Below are 17,456 nucleotides of genomic sequence, written 5' to 3'. Positions count from 1 at the left end.
GCTGAAAGAGGGAAAAACATTGTTGGAGAAGAGGAATCAGACGAAGAATTCCAAGAGATGGAGGAATATTTAACCAATCCACCAGGTGGAGAAGACAACAACAATGACAACCCACCCCAGAGGAGAGTTTTGGCTTCCTATACCTTTGCAAATCCTAGACATTGTGGGAGCATCATCTTGGCTCCAAATGTCAATGCTAACAATTTTGAACTCAAACCACAACTCATCACCTTGGTTCAGAACAATTGCTCTTTTGGTGGAGGACCACTTGAGGACCCACACCAACATTTATCCACTTTCTTGAGGATATGCAACACTGTCAAAACTAATGGAGTGCCCCCTGACAGTTACAAGCTGATGCTATTCCCATTTTCCCTCAGGGACAAGGCCACTCAATGGTTGGAATCTTTTCCAAGGGACAGCATCAACAACTGGGATGATTTGGTAACCAAGTTTCTTGCCAAATTTTATCCTCCTCAGAGGATTATAAGGTTAAAGGCTAAGGTTCAAACATTTACACAAATGGAGGCCGAACCTATCTATGAGGCATGGGAGAGGTACAAGGCTCTGATCAGGAAATGTCCCCCTGCCATGTTTAATGAGTGGGAAAAGCTTCAGAACTTCTATGAAGGCTTAACACTGAAATCCCAGGAAGCTTTGGATCATTCAGCTGGAGGTTCCTTGCAACTCATGAAAACTGCAGAGGAGGCTCAAGAACTCATTGATATGGTGTCCAACAACCAATATTTCTTTGCTCATCAAAGAGGCCGCCAACCATCACAAAGGAGAGGAGTAATGGAGCTAGAAGGAGTGGATTCAATCCTAGCTCAAAACAAGATGATGCAGCAGCAAATACAACAACAATTTGAGCAAATGGCCAAGAGGATTGATAGTCTCCAAGTTGCAGCAGTTAACACTAGCCAACCATCAACCACATGGGGACAGAGTGAAGAAACTCAAGAAGAACAACAACAAGAGCAAGTACAGTATATGCACAACCAAGGACCAAATGAAGTGTATGGTGATACATACAATCCATCCTGGAAAAACCACCCAAACCTCAGATGGGGAGATAACCATACCCAAAACCAACAACCATGGCAGAGGAACTCAAACCAACACAACCCAAGAAGCAACCAAAACCACAACCAGCAGCAAACTAACCAAAACCCCTACAGAAAACCTCAAAACAACTACCCCAACCTCAACCAATACCAATCTAATAACCAACCCACCAACCAAAATGCCTACCATCCACCACCCACATCTCATAACCCACCTCAAGTATCACCTGAAGCCCAAAGAATCACTCACTTGGAGGCCATGATAGACAAAATATTGAAACACCAGGAAATGGTAACCAAGAATCAGGAAGCCTCCCTGAAGAGCCTAGAGAGACAGATGGGGCAACTCTCCAAGCAAGTATCTGTTGAGAGACCTTCAAACTCACTGCCCAGTGACACAATTCCAAATCCCAAGGAGGAATGCAAGGCAATACAATTAAGGAGTGGGAGAACATTGATAAGCAACAATGGCACTACAAGGAAGCAAGCAGAGAACATCAAAGAACCAACGGAGGATGAGAAGCAAACAAAGGCAGATGAGGCTAAGGAGCAAGTTGTGATGCCAAACAAAAGCACTGAGAAACTTAAAGAGAAGGACAACCAGCCACATAGCTCAACAGAAGTAGCTCAGGGACAGCAGCAAATAGGAAAGAGCATCACACCTCCACTGCCATATCCCCAGAGGTTTAACAAAGAGGTTAAAGACCAGCATTTTCACAAATTCCTTGAGATTTTCAAGAAGCTAGAAATTAATATCCCCTTGGCTGAAGCACTTGAGCAAATGCCTCTGTATGCCAAATTCTTGAAGGAGCTTGTCAACAAGAAAAGAAGCTGGGATGAGAAAGAAACCATAATGATTACTGAGGAATGCAGGGCCTTGATTCAAAAGGGGCTTCCTCCCAAGCTTGAGGACCCAGGGAGCTTCCTGTTGCCTTGCACCATTGGGGAATTGACCGTCACTAAAGCAATGTGCGATCTCGGAGCAAGTATTAACTTAATACCATCTTCCTTGGTGAAAAAGATGCATATAGAGGAAGTCAAACCAGTACAAATGTCTCTGGAGCTGGTAGACAAGTCAATGGTATACCCTAGGGGTGTAATTGAAAATCTTTTGGTCAAGGTGGACAGTTTTATATACCCTGCTGATTTTGTGGTTCTAGAATCAAACGATGATGATGGTGACTCTGTTATACTGGGAAGGCCATTCTTGGCCACTGCTAGAGCTATCATAGACGTAGAGGAAGGGGAATTAACTCTCAGGATGCATGACCAGAGTGTCACTCTGAAGGTATTACCAGAGGCACAATTTAGCAAGGAGAAGAAAGACTATATGAAAAATGACCAGGAAAGCCACAGCAACATCCCAATGCTAAGGATTGCGCATACTGATGAAAAAGCCCAAGAGGATATTAGAGTATTGGCCACTGAGAAGAGAGGTCCCCAAGGAAAACCTACGGCCAGAAAAGAAAGAACAACAAAAGGAAAGATGAAACGCAGAAACAAAGCAAAAAGGGATTGGAAGAACAGAAAGATTCCAACAGAGGGGCTTTCCAAAGGTGACAAAGTGCAACTGATATATCAACAGCTGGGGGCAAATCAACAAACCGAGGATTATTACACTGTCAGCAACATACTATCATTAGAGCATGCTGAAATTGAACACCAGAGAACAAAGAAGAGGATCACGGTCAGAGGAGACAAATTGAGGCCCTACAAGCACCAACCACCATAAAAGAAAGCTCCAATGTCAAGCTAATGACAATAAAAGAGCGCTCCATGGGAGGCAACCCATGCTTTAAGATTCATGTCATTTTAAATTCAATAAGTTGTGATCAATTGAGCATGAATTCTTTTCTCTTTTCATGAACATATCCATTGACTGCATGCACTATTTTGAAACATATGCTAAGTTTGGTGTGCCTTCAAGCATACTAAACCAATGTTACAAATAATTCCATTTTGCATGTTTGGAGTATCTTGACAAAGCATATAGCCGAACACTAAGTTTGGTGTCCACATAGCTTCATGAAAAGTAGAAACTCATGCATCAATAATCATACAATTGTTGTTTTTCAAAATCTTATAAATGAAAAAAAAAATTCTTTTCCGGTAATGAAGGCATTAATTGTGATGTACCCTTTGACAAGAAACAAGTTTGGTGTTCATCAAACCTTGATGTACCGATTTAGGGATACAATTGATCCTTCATGAAAAAAAAAAGAGAGAAAAAGAAAGTATGATGAAAAAAATTCTTATGAACATTTAACATTTGAATCTCACTAATTGGAGGAAGATACTCATTTTCTTTATATATGACCAAACATTAAGTTTGGTGTCTTCAAGGGAGAGTGTCACGGTTCAAATGATATAAGAATTGATGGTTCACATAGTATTAATAAAAAGAACACTCTTGCTACGGTTGGATAAGACTAATGTATGTTGTCTTGTTGTGGTGACTAGGAGGTCAAAGAATCTTCAAAGAAAAAGACAAGACAAAGGAAAGCATAGCATGAAGACAAAATCCCATCACATGCCTCGAAAAAGAAATCTGCCACTCCTTGAGAATGATCACGGCAAAGGCAAGGGAAGGAGCAAACTTTGTCTTCATTCATCCTTACATGCATACCTTTGATCTCCATAAGTCTAATTGCATCCCAACCCTTCATTGCTCATTTAAAAGCATACCACCTTCAAGCCATGCACATGACCGAACCACTCCAACCTTGGAAACTTCACTCCCTTCATCACTCCTCAACATAACAAGCTTTGTGCAACATTTCTCTTACTTTAAACTCCAACCACTTAAACTTCTCTTCATTATTTCTTGTCATAGCAAGTTCGGTCTCAATTTCTTTTTGCTCCAAACACACATCAAACTCTCCAACATTCTTCACACTCCTTCTCAACCAACCAAGTGACCATGGCCTCCTCCTCAAGAACCAAACGAAGAAAAGGAAAAGATCCCATAGTGGAGGAAGACACACATGAATATGACCAACGGAGATTCAAGTCTTGGTTTCATCAAATGCAAATTCAATGGATGAACGAGAAAAGAATCTATCCTGAAATTCCATTCTTGTTGCCGGATGATGGATATCAAGAAATGAAGGACAAAATTCGGAAGAGGAGGTGGGAGGAACTTGCATCACCAGCCACCCGAATCAATGCCAATATCATAAGAGAGTTCTATGCAAATGTCCCAAGGCTTGACATGCGTGAGCCCCCAACGTACAAGAGCTATGTGCGGGGGGTGGAAGTAGACTTTAGCCCGGATGCAATCAAGAAAGTCTTGAAACTAAAGTCAGTCCGCTTTGATGAACCGGGATACCAACAAAGATTGAATGAGGATCAGGATTATGAGGAGATTGCGAGAGACATTTGTTTTGAGAACTCAGAGTGGGAAGGAGATAACAAGAACAGATATAAGTTCCTGAAGAGATGTAACCTCACTCCGGAAGCAAAAGGATGGTATGAGTTGATGAAAAGATCAATTCTGGGCACAGTGAACACCTCAGAAGTTAACAGGGAGAGAGCCGTGATGCTGCATTGCATCATTGTGGGAGGAGAGATAAGAGTTCATGAAATTCTTGCAAAAGACATTCAAAAGCTGGCTGAAAAGAATTCGGCCGGATCTTGGTTGTACTATCCGAGTACCATTTGGAGGTTGTGTGCAAAGGCTAAGGTTCCAATGGAAGAGGAGAATCCAATGTGGTTAAGCCAAGGCATGCCCATAACCATTGAACGAATGATGATGCCTCTTGAAGCACATCAAGGCCGAAGACCACATGGAGGAAGGGAAAGAGAAGAACCAATGGAAGAAGATGAGCCACACATAGAAGAAGAGCCACAAGAGGAGGAGGAACAGCCACACTTTTTCCCACATGGCAATATGGATATGACTCAAATGCAAGAAGCAATAGGAAGATTGTCACAACAGTACACGAGAATCCAAGAAAGGCAAGAGGAATACCATTCTTTGTACATGAAAAACCAACAAGCACAAGAAGAAAGGGAGCTAAGAATAATGAACAAACAAAGTGAATTCGAGTCAAGATTCCTTGTGATGCAAGAAGAACATGCCTTTCAATCTCATGAATCTTTTGGGAAGTTGGAACAAATGTAAGCTGAAAATTTGAGGGCTCTCAAAGAGTTCACAACACTCCAAGATGCAAGGTATGAAGTGCAAGCCGATTACAACATCAATAGCCAAATCAAACTGAACTATATTGGAGAACATTTGCACAACATGGATCCTGCTTTCCCAACTTTTGATGAATTCTTCAAAAAGAGAAGTGAGGTAGAAGTAAGCAGGGCTATGAGACTTGAAGATAGAGTGGAGGAGGCTATGAATAAGGCTGGCTTTTGGCAAGGTCAACAGGCACCAAACAAGGATGGTGGGAACACTAGCAGCCAAGTGTATGAAAGGAGAAAGAAAAGGCATGACAAATGAAAGGTGGACTTGCTCCTTGTTCATCACTACAAAGAAAAAAGCATGCATTCTATCTGTTCTAAGTTGTCTTTGCATTTTTAAGTAGTTCTTTTTAATTAAAAGTCTTTGCATTATGTTTGTTTCTTTTAAAATAAGTAGGCTAGTTTATGTGTGTGCTTGTGTGTTTATTTTCACTTGACAAGAAGCATGTGTTGTCCCCTGCATCTTTAAATTCAAGAAAAGAAATGCTTGAATATGAAGTAAGATGGTCTCTGTTAGATAGAAGTAGAATAAAAGTAAGTGGTGGTATGTGTGTGATTGTATAATAGCTCACTTTTAGTGAATAAAGAGCCAGGATATCTCCTTCTAAGTAAAGAGTAGCCTACTGTCTATGAATCTCAATTAAATAAAAAATTCTTTGGTTAGAAAGAAAAACAAAAAGAAGGAAAGAAAAAAAGATAGCCAAAAAGTGGCAGAACAAAAGGAAACAAAAAGAAACAAAGCTGGACACCAATAGCTTGAACTTTAAAATATATGCCTGTGATGTCTTTGTACTAGGATCTGCTTGGATTAGTAAGCTCTTAGGAGTGCATCAACACTCGGTGACTTGGGTTAACTAATCCGGGATCATCAGCTGAAAGTCCACTATCAAGAGCAACCTAACTACAAGGCATTTAGTAACCCAAAGAGGTGCTGGGCATCAATGTTTAAAAGGGAATGTGAGCCAAGTGTCCATGGTGAATAATGTGTCAAGTATACAGAAAAGAAATGAACTTGCTACACATGACACTCAAATAAAGCTTATAAACAAAGTAATAGCCAAGGATAAAGGAATAATGAGAGGTCATATCAGTATGTTACTTGAAGCTTGAAGGAGACTTTCTAGGCCTAGGAGTCAGTAAGAAGTGAGTATTTACATATCCACACAAAATCCCATGAACTATCAATAATACTCTGCTAGCATGAACATCCTCTTCCATCTCATTCTTTCTTCTCAATAAATCTCTTCTTGCTTCGGGACAAGCAAGCTTTAAGTTTGGTGTTGTGATGACAAGTCATCCTAGCCTATTTTAACCAGTCGTTTCCTTTTGTTTTCATTAGAATTATGCACTTTCTTGAACCATAAGCAAGCTAATTGAGTAGATTTTCATGTTTCCCTTGATTGAATCAACCATGTATAAATTCATGCCATTTCATGAGGTTTTATGCTAAAATTGTTGCATATTATGATAGAATGAATATCTCATGATTATGAGCATAGCTTTGATGAGTTTGGTTGATTAATTATAGGTGAAGAAAGCTTGGAGAAAGGTTGAAGTAAGAAGGAATAGCTAGGAGTAAAGAGAAGACAATGGAATAAGTGAAATTGAACCAGGAAGCAAAAAGCTGGACCTAAAGTTAGCATCAAACTTTTGCACAAACTTTTGGTTGAAAAGTTAGCCCCAACGTTAGCCCCCTAACTTGGAGGCTAACGTTGGAACTTGAACATCACTCCCTGGGTACCAAAAGTTTGCGCCAACGTTAGCCCCCTAACTTTGAGGCTAACGTTGGCACATGAAATTCACCCCTGGGCACCAAAAGTTTGCGCCAACGTTAGCCCCCTAACTTTGAGGCTAACGTTGGCATGAAGAAAACCTCCCTGGGCACCAAAAGTTTGCGCCAACGTTAGCCCCCTAACTTGGTGGCTAACGTTGGCACATGAAAATCACAAGGAGGAGCAAAAGTTTGCGCCAACGTTAGCCCCCTAACTTGGTGGCTAACGTTGGCGCCACAAGTACACAAGGTAAGGCCAACGTTAGGGCCAAAGTTAGACCCCTAACGTTGGCACCAACGTTCATATCAGCAAAGTGGTGTTAGCTGATATGAAAAGTTGGAGCAAAAGTTAGACCCCTAACTTTTGCTCAAACTTTTGGTCCAACTTTTGAAAAACTCAAACCCGGTTCAATTGGTTCACTTTGGTTCTTCTCCAAACTTCAAGAACAATCAACCAAGGCCTCTTTCAACCCAATTCCACCAAGAGCAAAGGCCCAACTCAAGGCTTGAAGATCATTGGAAGAAAGTGTATAAATAGGATAGAATTCAAGTTTTTGGAGGAGCTTTCTTTTGGAGTTTTCATAATAGTTTTCGGAGAGCTTTGGATATTGAGTGATCTTTAATTTCTTTGTCTTGGGGAAGGAGAATTCACTTCTCTTCCTCTCCATTTTATTGCTTTCAATTTCAATTGCAATTGTCTTGGATTTTGGGTTGGAGAATTGAAGAAATTCTGTTTCAATCTCAACCTTGGATCTCACTACTTTATTTACTGTTTGATTGGATTTCAATTTCTGTTAATTGCTCTTCATCCACTTTCTTTGAATATCAATTACAATTTCTTGTTGGATCTAGGAAGGCATTGAGATCTAGACTTGGCTTTCTAGTCTCTGGGTCCTGAGATCTGATTTCCCATTTCAATTCTCTGTTTACTGCTTTATATGTTCATTTACTTTTCTGTTTCGGATCCGATTCAATCCCAATTCCCTTTTACTCTTCTATTTAATGCAATTTAACTTTTCCTTGTTTAAATCCAAGCCCCAATTCCCTTTACAATTCCAGCCGTTTACATTTCTTGCATTTTAAGATTCCGCTATTTACATTTCTTGCATTTTAAGTTTCTGCTATTTAATTTCTTGCTCTTTAAGATTCAGCAATTTAATTCCCTGTTCTCTTTACTTCCATGCAATTTAATTTTTGCAAATCACAAAACACTCAACCAAATCTTGATTCGCTTGACTAAATTAACCACTAAGCTAAAATTGCTCAATCCTTCAATCCTTGTGGGATCGACCTCACTCCCGTGAGTTTTTATTACTTGATACGACCCGGTACACTTGCCGGTTAGATTTGTGTGTTTTGGGAGAAATTTATTTTTCACCAAAATACTCATCAGTATTCCGAGTAGGATTCAATGATTGAATGACTGTGACGAGCTCCTAACTCGCGATTGCAGGGCGTTAGTGACAGACGCAAAAGGATAGTAAATCCTATTCCAGCATGATCGAGAACCGACAGATGAATAGCCGTGCCGTGACAGGGTGCGTGAACATATTATTCACTGAGAGGATAAGATGAAGCCATTGACAAGGGTGATGCCTCCAGACGATTAGCCGTGCCGTGACAGGGCATTGGATCATTTTCCCGTGAGATGACCGAAAGTAGCCATTGACAGTGGTGATGTATCACATAAAGCCAGCCATGGAAAGGAGTAAGACTGATTGGATGAAGATAGCAGGAAAACAGAGGTTCAGAGGAACGAAAAGCATCTCCATTCGCTTATCTGAAATTCCTACCAATGATTTACATAAGTACCTCTATCCCTATTCTATTATTTATTATTCGAAAACTCCATGATTATTTTATATCCGCCTGACTGAGATTTACAAGGTGACCATAGCTTGCTTCATACCAACAATCTCCGTGGGATTCGACCCTTACTCACGTAAGGTATTACTTGGACGACCCAGTGCACTTGCTGGTTAGTTGTATCGAAGTTGTGACAAATTATGAATGTGTAATCACGATTACGCGTACCAAGTTGCTCACATGCCAGGAATAGTTCGAGCCTGGAGATCACAATTTCGTGCACCAAGTTTTTGGCGCCGTTGCCGGGGATTGTTCGAGTATGGACAACTGACGGTTCATCTTGTTGCTCAGATTAGGTAATTTTCTTTTCGTTTTGTTTTCAAAAAATTTTTCAAAAAAAAAAAATATTTTCAAAAATCTCTCATCTGTTTTCGAAAAAAATAAAAATGTTTTCAAAAATTTTATTCAAGATTTTTAAGAATGAATTCTAGTGTTTCATGAAGCATGTGAAGCCTGGCTGGCTGTAAAGCCATGTCTAAATTCTTTTGGACTGAGGCATCCAAACCATCAGAGGTAAGTTACATACTTGATAAATGATGAGCAGCAATTTGTTATCAAGATCAATATACTCTGGTGTTAAATGCTAAAGCTTGGCTGGCCATTGGCCATGTCTAGTGTTTTGGACTGGAGCTTTCATTGAAAGCTTGGCTGGCTAGTGAGCCATGTCTAATTCCTGGACTGAAGCTTTAGACTAAGAATGCAAGATTCCTGGAATTCATATTAAAAATTTTGGAATCCTTATTTTTTCTTTTTCATATAATTTTCGAAAAAAATCCAAAAAAATTAGAAAATCATAAAAATCAAAAATATTTTTCTGTTTCTTGTTTGAGTTTTGAGTCATATCATAAGTTTGGTGTCACTTGCATATGCATCTAGCATTTTTCGAAAATATCATGCATTCATAGTGTTCTTCATGATCTTCAAGTTGTTCTTGGTAAGTCTTCTTGTTTGATCTTGATGATTTTTTGTTTTGTGTCTTTTCATGTTTATCATATGCATTCTTGAATTCTTAGTGTCTAAGCATTAAAGAATTCTAAGTTTGGTGTCTTGCATGTTTTCTGTGCATTAAAAATTTTTCAAAAATATGTTCTTGATGTTCATCATGACATTCAAAGTGTTCTTGGTGTTCATCTTGACATTCATAGCATTCTTGCATGCATTCATTGTTTTGATCTAAAAATTTCATGCATTGCATAATTTTCATGTTTTTCATAAAAAATAAAAAAATTCAAAAAAATATCTTTCTCTTTTTCTCTCATCAAATTCGAAAATTTGAGTTGACTTTTTCAAAAATTTTTAAAAATCAAATTGTTTCTCATGAGTCAAACCAAATTTTCAATTTGAAAATCTTATCTTTTTCAAAATCTTTTTCAAAATCAAATCTTTTTCAAAATTCTTAGTTATTTTCAAAAATTCCAAAAATAGTTTTCAAAAATCTTTTTCTTATCTTTATATCAAATTTTCGAAAATAACATAATCAATTAATGTTTTGATTCAAAAATTTGAAGTTTGTTACTTACTTGTTAAGAAAGATTCAAACTTTAAGTGCTAGAATCATATCTTGTGATTTCTTGTGAATCAAGTCATTAATTGTGATTTTAAAAATCAAATCTTTTTTTCAAAAACTAATTTCTATCATATCTTTTCAAAAATATCTTCTCATCTTATCTTTTTCAAAAATATCTTTTCAAAATATCTTTTCTAACTTCCTAATTTCTTATCTTTTCAAAATTTGTTTCAACTAACTAACTAACTTTTTGTTTGTTTCTTAACTTTTTCAAAACCACCTAACTAACTCTCTCTCTCTCATTTTTGAAAATATCTTCCCCTTTTTTCAAAATTTCTTTTTAATTTATTAATTATTTTAATTTTTAAATCTTAATTTTCGAAAATTACTAACATTTTTTCAAAAACCATTTTCAAAAATCACTAACTCCTTTTCAAATATTAATTTCGAAAATTCCCTCCTTCTCTCTCATCTTATTCTATTTATTCATTCATTAACTAACATCTCTTCCTCACATCATCACCAAATTCGAACCCCCTCTTCTATCTGTGTTCGAATTTCTTCTTCTTTTCTTCTACTAACAATAAGGAACCTCTTTACTGTGACATAGAGGATTCCTCTTCTTTTCTTGTTCTCTTCTCTTTCTTATGAGCAGGGACAGAGAAAAAGGCATTCTTGTTGAAGATGATCCAGAACCTGAAAGGACTCTGAAGAGAAAATTAAGAGAAGCTAAATTACAACAATCCAGGGACAACTTAATTGAAAATTTCGAACAGGTAAAGGAGATGGCAGCCGAACCCAACAACAATGCAAGGAGAATGCTTGGTGACTTTACTGCACCTAATTCCAATTTACATGGAAGAAGCATCTCCATTCCTGCCATTGGAGCAAACAACTTTGAGCTGAAACCTCAATTAGTTTCTCTGATGCAGCAGAACTGCAAGTTTCATGGACTTCCATCTGAAGATCCTTTTCAGTTCTTAACTGAATTCTTGCAGATATGTGATACTGTTAAGACTAATGGAGTAGATCCTGAAGTCTACAGGCTCATGCTTTTCCCTTTTGCTGTAAGAGACAGAGCTAGATTATGGTTGGATTCTCAACCTAAAGACAGCCTGAACTCTTGGGATAAGCTGGTCACGGTTTTCTTAGCCAAGTACTTTCCTCCTCAAAAGCTGAGCAAGCTTAGAACTGATGTTCAAACCTTCAGGCAGAAAGAAGGTGAATCCCTCTATGAAGCTTGGGAAAGATACAAACAGTTGACCAAAAAGTGTCCCTCTGACATGCTTTCAGAATGGACCATCTTGGATATATTCTATGATGGTCTGTCTGAGTTATCTAATATGTCATTGGATACTTCTGCAGGTGGATCCATTCACCTAAAGAAAACACCTGCAGAAGCTCAAGAACTCATTGACATGGTTGCTAATAACCAGTTCATGTACACTTCTGAAAGGAATCCTGTGAGTAATGGGATGCCTATGAAGAAGGGAGTTCTTGAAGTTGATACTCTGAATGCCATATTGGCTCAGAACAAAATATTGACTCAGCAAGTCAATATGATTTCTCAGAGTCTGCATGGAATGCAAGCTGCATCCAACAGTACTCAAGAGGCATCTTCTGAAGAAGAAGCCTATGATCCTGAGAACCCTGCAATAGCAGAGGTAAATTACTTAGGTGAACCTTATGAAAACACCTATAACTCAACATGGAGAAATCATCCAAATTTCTCATGGAAGGATCAAAAGCCCCAACAAGGCTTTAATAATGGTGGAAGAAACAGGTTTAGCAATAGCAAGCCTTTTCCACCATCAACTCAGCAACAGAGAGAGAACTCTGAACAAAATGCTTCTAATTTAGCAAATCTAGTCTCTGATCTATCTAAGGCCACTGTAAGTTTCATGAATGAAACAAGGTCTTCCATTAGAAATCTGGAAGCACAAGTGGGCCAGCTGAGTAAAAGGATCACTGAAATCCCTTCTAGTATTCTCCCAAGCAATACAGAAGAGAACCCAAAAGGAGAATGCAAGGCCATTGACATAAGCGCCATGGCCGAACCTGTGAGGAGAGGAGAGGACGTGAATCCCAAGGAGGAAGACCTCCAAGGACGTCCAGTGATCAATAAGGAGCTTCCCTCTGGGGAACCAAAGGACTCTGAGGCTCATCTAGAGACCATAGAGATTCCATTGAACCTCCTTATACCCTTCATGAGCTCTGATGAGTATTCCTCTTCAGAAGAGAATGAGGATGTTACTGAAGAGCAAACTGCCAAGTTTCTTGGTGCAATCATGAAGCTGAATGCCAAATTATTTGGCATTGATACTTGGGAAGTTGAACCTCCCTTGTTCATCAATGAACTAAGTGATCTGGATCAACTGACATTGCCTCAGAAGAGACAGGATCCTGGAAAGTTCATAATACCCTGTACCATAGGCACCATGATCTTTAAGGCTCTGTGTGACCTTGGTTCAGGAATAAACCTCATGCCCCTCTCTGTAATAGAGAAACTGGGAATCTATGGGGTGCAAGCTGCTAAAATCTCACTAGAGATGGCAGACAGCTCAAGAAAACAGGCTTATGGACAAGTAGAAGATGTATTAGTAAAGGTTGAGGGCCTTTACATACCTACTGATTTCATAGTCCTGGATACTGGAAAGGAAGAGGATGAATCCATCATCCTAGGAAGACCTTTCCTGGCCACAGCAAGAGCTGTGATTGATGTTGACAGAGGTAAAATAGTCCTTCAATGGAATGAGGACTCCCTTGTGTTTAAAACTCAAGGATCTCCCTCTGCAACCATGAAGAGGAAGCATGAAAAGCTTCTCTCAAAGTAGAGTCAACCAGAGCCCCCACAGTCAAACTCTAAGTTTGGTGTTGGGAGGCCACAACTAAACTCTAAGTTTGGTGTTGAACTCCCATATCCAAACTCTAAGTTTGGTGTTGGAGAGTCTCAACAAAGCTCTGCACATCTGTGAGGCTCCATGAGAGCCCACTGTCAAGCTATTGACATTAAAGAAGCGCTTGTTGGGAGGCAACCCAATGTTTATCTAATTCTTATTTTTATTGTTTTCTTAGGTTCATGATCATGTGGAGTCACAAAAAAAATATAAAAATTGAAAACGGAATAAAAAACAGCAGAAGAAAAATCACGCCCTGGAGGAGCATCTGTCTGGCGTTCAGCGCCAGAACAGAGCATGGTTCTGGCGCTGAACTCCCAAAATGGGCAGCTTCTGGGCGCTGAACACCAGAACAGGCATGGTTCTGGCGTTCAACGCCAGAAATGGCACACAAATGGGCGTTGAATGCCCAAAATGGCCACCAACCTGGCGCTGAACGCCCAGAGTTGGGTACAAAGGCATTTTTACATGCCTAATGGGTGCAGGGATGTAAATCCTTGAACACCTCAGGATTTGTGGATCCCACAGGATCCACTCAGGATCTGTGGACCCCACAGGATCCACTCAGGATCTGTGGACCCCACAGGATCCCCACCTACCTCCACTCACTTCTTCTCACCACTCTCTTTCACACAACCCCACAAACACTCTTCCCTAAAAACCCCTCACCAATCACCTCAATCTCTCTTCCCCACTAAACCTTCACCACTCACATCCATCTCCTTTTCCCCATAAACCTACCTCATAAACTCCACCTACCTTCAAAATTCAAAACCAATTTCCCACCCAAACCCACCCATATGGCCGAACCTTAACCCCCCTCCCTTCCCTATATAAAGACCTCCATTCTTCATCAAATTCACACAACACACCCCTCTACACTCCTCTTGGCCGAAACCACATCTCCCTCTCCCTCTCCATATTTCTTCTTCTTCTTCTTCTATTCTTTTGTTTATTGCTCGAGGGCGAGCAATATTCTAAGTTTGGTGTGGTAAAAGCATAGCTTTTTTGTTTTTCCATTACCATTGATGGCATCTAAGACCGGAGAATCCTCTAGAAGAGGGAAAGGGAAGACAAAAGCTTCCACATCCGAGTCATGGGAGATGGAAATGTTCATCTCCAAAGCCCATCAAGACCACTTCTATGATGTTGTGGCCAAGAAGAAGGTGATCCCTGAGGTCCCTTTTAAACTCAAAAGAAATGAGTATCCGGAGATCCGACATGAAATTCAAAGAAGAGGTTGGGAAGTTCTAACAAATCCCATCCAACAAGTCGGCATCCTAATGGTTCAAGAATTCTATGCCAATGCATGGATCACGAAGAACCATGATCAAAGTAAGAACCCGGATCCAAATAACTATGTTACAATGGTTCGGGGGAAATACTTAGATTTTAGTCCGGAAAATGTGAGGTTGGCGTTCAACTTGCCATACATGGAAGAGAACGCACGCCCCTACACAAGGAGAGTCAACTTCGATCAAAGGTTGGACCAAGTCCTTATGGACATATGTGTAGAAGGAGCTCAATGGAAGATTGACTCCAAAGGCAAGCCGGTTCAACTAAGAAGATTGGACCTCAAGCCTATAGCTAGAGGATGGTTGGAGTTTATTCAATGCTCAATCATTCCCACTAGCAACCGGTTTGAAGTTACTATAGACCGGGCCATCATGATCCATAGCATCATGATTGGAGAAGAGGTGGAAGTTCATGAGATTATACCTCAAGAACTCTACAAGGTGGCTGACAAGTCCTCCACCATGGCAAGGTTAGCCTTTCCTCACCTCATTTGCCACCTATGCAATTCAGCTGGGATTGACATAGAGGGAGATATCCTCATTAAAGAGGACAAGCCCATCACTAAGAAAAAGATGGAGCAAGCAAGAGAGCCCAATCATGGAGCTCAAGAGGCGCAAGAAGCTCATTTCCATGAGATCCCGAAGATGCCTCAAATGCACTTTCCTCCACAAAATTATTGGGAGCAAATCAACACCTCCCTAGGAGAATTGAGTTCCAATATGGGACAACTAAGGGTGGAACATCAAGAACACTCCATCATGCTTCATGAAATAAGAGAAGATCAAAAAGCAATGAGGGAGGAGCAACAAAGACAAGGAAGAGACATAGAAGAGCTCAAGGACATCATTGGTTCCTCAAGAAGGAAACGCCACCATCACTAAGGTGGATTCATTCCTTGTTCTTCTTTCTTCTGTTTTTCGTTTTCTATGTTATGTGCCTATCTATGTTTGTGTCTTCACTACATGATCATTAGTAGTTAGTAACTTTGTCTTAAAGATATGAATGTCCTATGAATCCATCACCTCTCTTAAATGAAAAATGTTTTAATTCAAAAGAACAAGAAGTACATGAGTTTCGAATTTATCCTTGAACTTAGCTTAATTATATTGATGTGGTGACAATGCTTCTTGTTTTTTGAATGTATGCTTGAACAGTGCATATGTCTTTTGAAGTTGTTGTTTAAGAATGTTAAATATGTTGGCTCTTGAAAGAATGATGACTAGGAGACATGTTATTTGATAATCTGAAAAATCATAAAAATGATTCTTGAAGCAAGAAAAAGTAGCAAAAAACAAAGCTTGCAGAAAAAAAAAAAAAAGAGAAAGAGAAAAAAATAGGCGAAAAAAAAATAGAAAGAAAAAGAAAAAGCAAGCAGAAAAAGCCAATAACCCTTAAAACCAAAAGGCAAGGGCAAATAAAAAGGATCCCAAGGCTTTGAGCATCAGTGGATAGGAGGGCCTAAAGGAATAAAATCCTGGTCTAAGCGGCTAACCCAAGCTGTCCCTAACCATGTGCCTGTGGCGTGTAGGTGTCAAGTGAAAACTTGAGACTGAGCGGTTAAAGTCAAGGTCCAAAGCAAAAAAAAAGAGTGTGCTTAAGAACCTTGGACACCTCTAATTGGGGACTTTAGCAAAGCTGAGTCACAATCTGAAAAGGTTCACCCAATTATGTGTCTGTGGCATTTATGTATCCAGTGGTAATACTGGAAAACAAAGTGCTTAGGGCCACGGCCAAGACTCATAAAGAAGCTGTGTTCAAGAATCATCATACTGAACTAGGAGAGTCAATAACACTATTCGAAATCTGAAGTTCCTATAGATGCCAATCATTCTGAACCTCAATGGATAAAGTGAGATGCCAAAACTATTCAAGAGGCAAAAAGCTATAAGTCCCGCTCATTTGATTGGAGCTATGTTTCATTGATAGTTTGGAATTTATATTATATTCTCTTCTTTTTATCCTATTTGATTTTTAGTTGCTTGGGGACAAGCAACAATTTAAGTTTGGTGTTGTGATGAGCGGATAATTTATACGCTTTTTGGCATTGTTTTTAGTATGTTTTTAGTAGGATCTAGTTACTTTTAGGGATGTTTTCATAAGTTTTTATGTTAAATTCACATTTTTGGACTTTACTATGAGTTTGTGTATTTTTCTGTGATTTCAGGTATTTTCTGGCTGAAATTGAGGGACTTGAGCAGAAATCAGATTCAGAGGTTGAAGAAGGACTGCTGATGCTGTTGGATTCTAACCTCCCTGCACTCAAAGTGGATTTTCTGGAGCTACAGAACTCAAAATGGCGCGCTTCCAATTGCGTTGGAAAGTAGACATCCAGGGCTTTCCAGCAATATATAATAGTCCATACTTTGGCCAAGAATAGACGACGTAAACTGGCGTTCAACGCCAGCCTTCTGCCCAAATCTGGCGTCCAGCGCCAGAAAAGGATCCAAAACCAGAGTTAAACGCCCAAACTGGCACAGAAACTGGCGTTCAACTCCACAAATGGCCTCTGCACGTGCTACACTTAAGCTCAGCCCAAACACACACCAAGTGGGCCCAGGAAGTGGATTTATGCATCAATTACTCACTCATGTAAACCCTAGTGACTAGTGTATTATAAATAGGATCTCTTACTATTGTATTAGACATCTTTTTGACCATCTTTGGTCTCAGTTTTAATCCATTGTTCATCTTTGGACGCCTGGTTCTTAGATCAGAGGGGCTGGCCTCTCGGCCATGCCTGGACCTTCACTTATATTTTTTAACGGTAGAGTTTCTACACTCCATAGATTAAGGTGTGGAGCTCTGCTGTTCCTCAAAGATTAATGCAAGTACTACTGTTTTCTATTCAATTCATCTTATTTCAC

At 39.6% G+C, this 17,456-nt stretch overlaps 1 non-coding gene across 1 annotated transcript; it reads right to left on the bottom strand.

Annotated features, from left to right (window-relative positions):
- Window positions 1–11,580: 11,580 nt before the first annotated feature.
- LOC112781277 (small nucleolar RNA R71) lies at window positions 11,581–11,688 on the bottom strand. The gene has a single exon (XR_003192062.1). It is a non-coding gene; the product is annotated as a small nucleolar RNA R71 (small nucleolar RNA).
- Between the last annotated feature and the right edge of the window lie 5,768 nt (window positions 11,689–17,456).

Source organism: Arachis hypogaea, chromosome 19, assembly GCF_003086295.3.
Source record: "Arachis hypogaea cultivar Tifrunner chromosome 19, arahy.Tifrunner.gnm2.J5K5, whole genome shotgun sequence".
Taxonomy (NCBI): domain Eukaryota; kingdom Viridiplantae; phylum Streptophyta; class Magnoliopsida; order Fabales; family Fabaceae; genus Arachis; species Arachis hypogaea.
The sequence above is the reverse complement of the archived record's forward strand: the minus strand, read 5'-3'. Positions and strand labels throughout refer to the sequence as shown.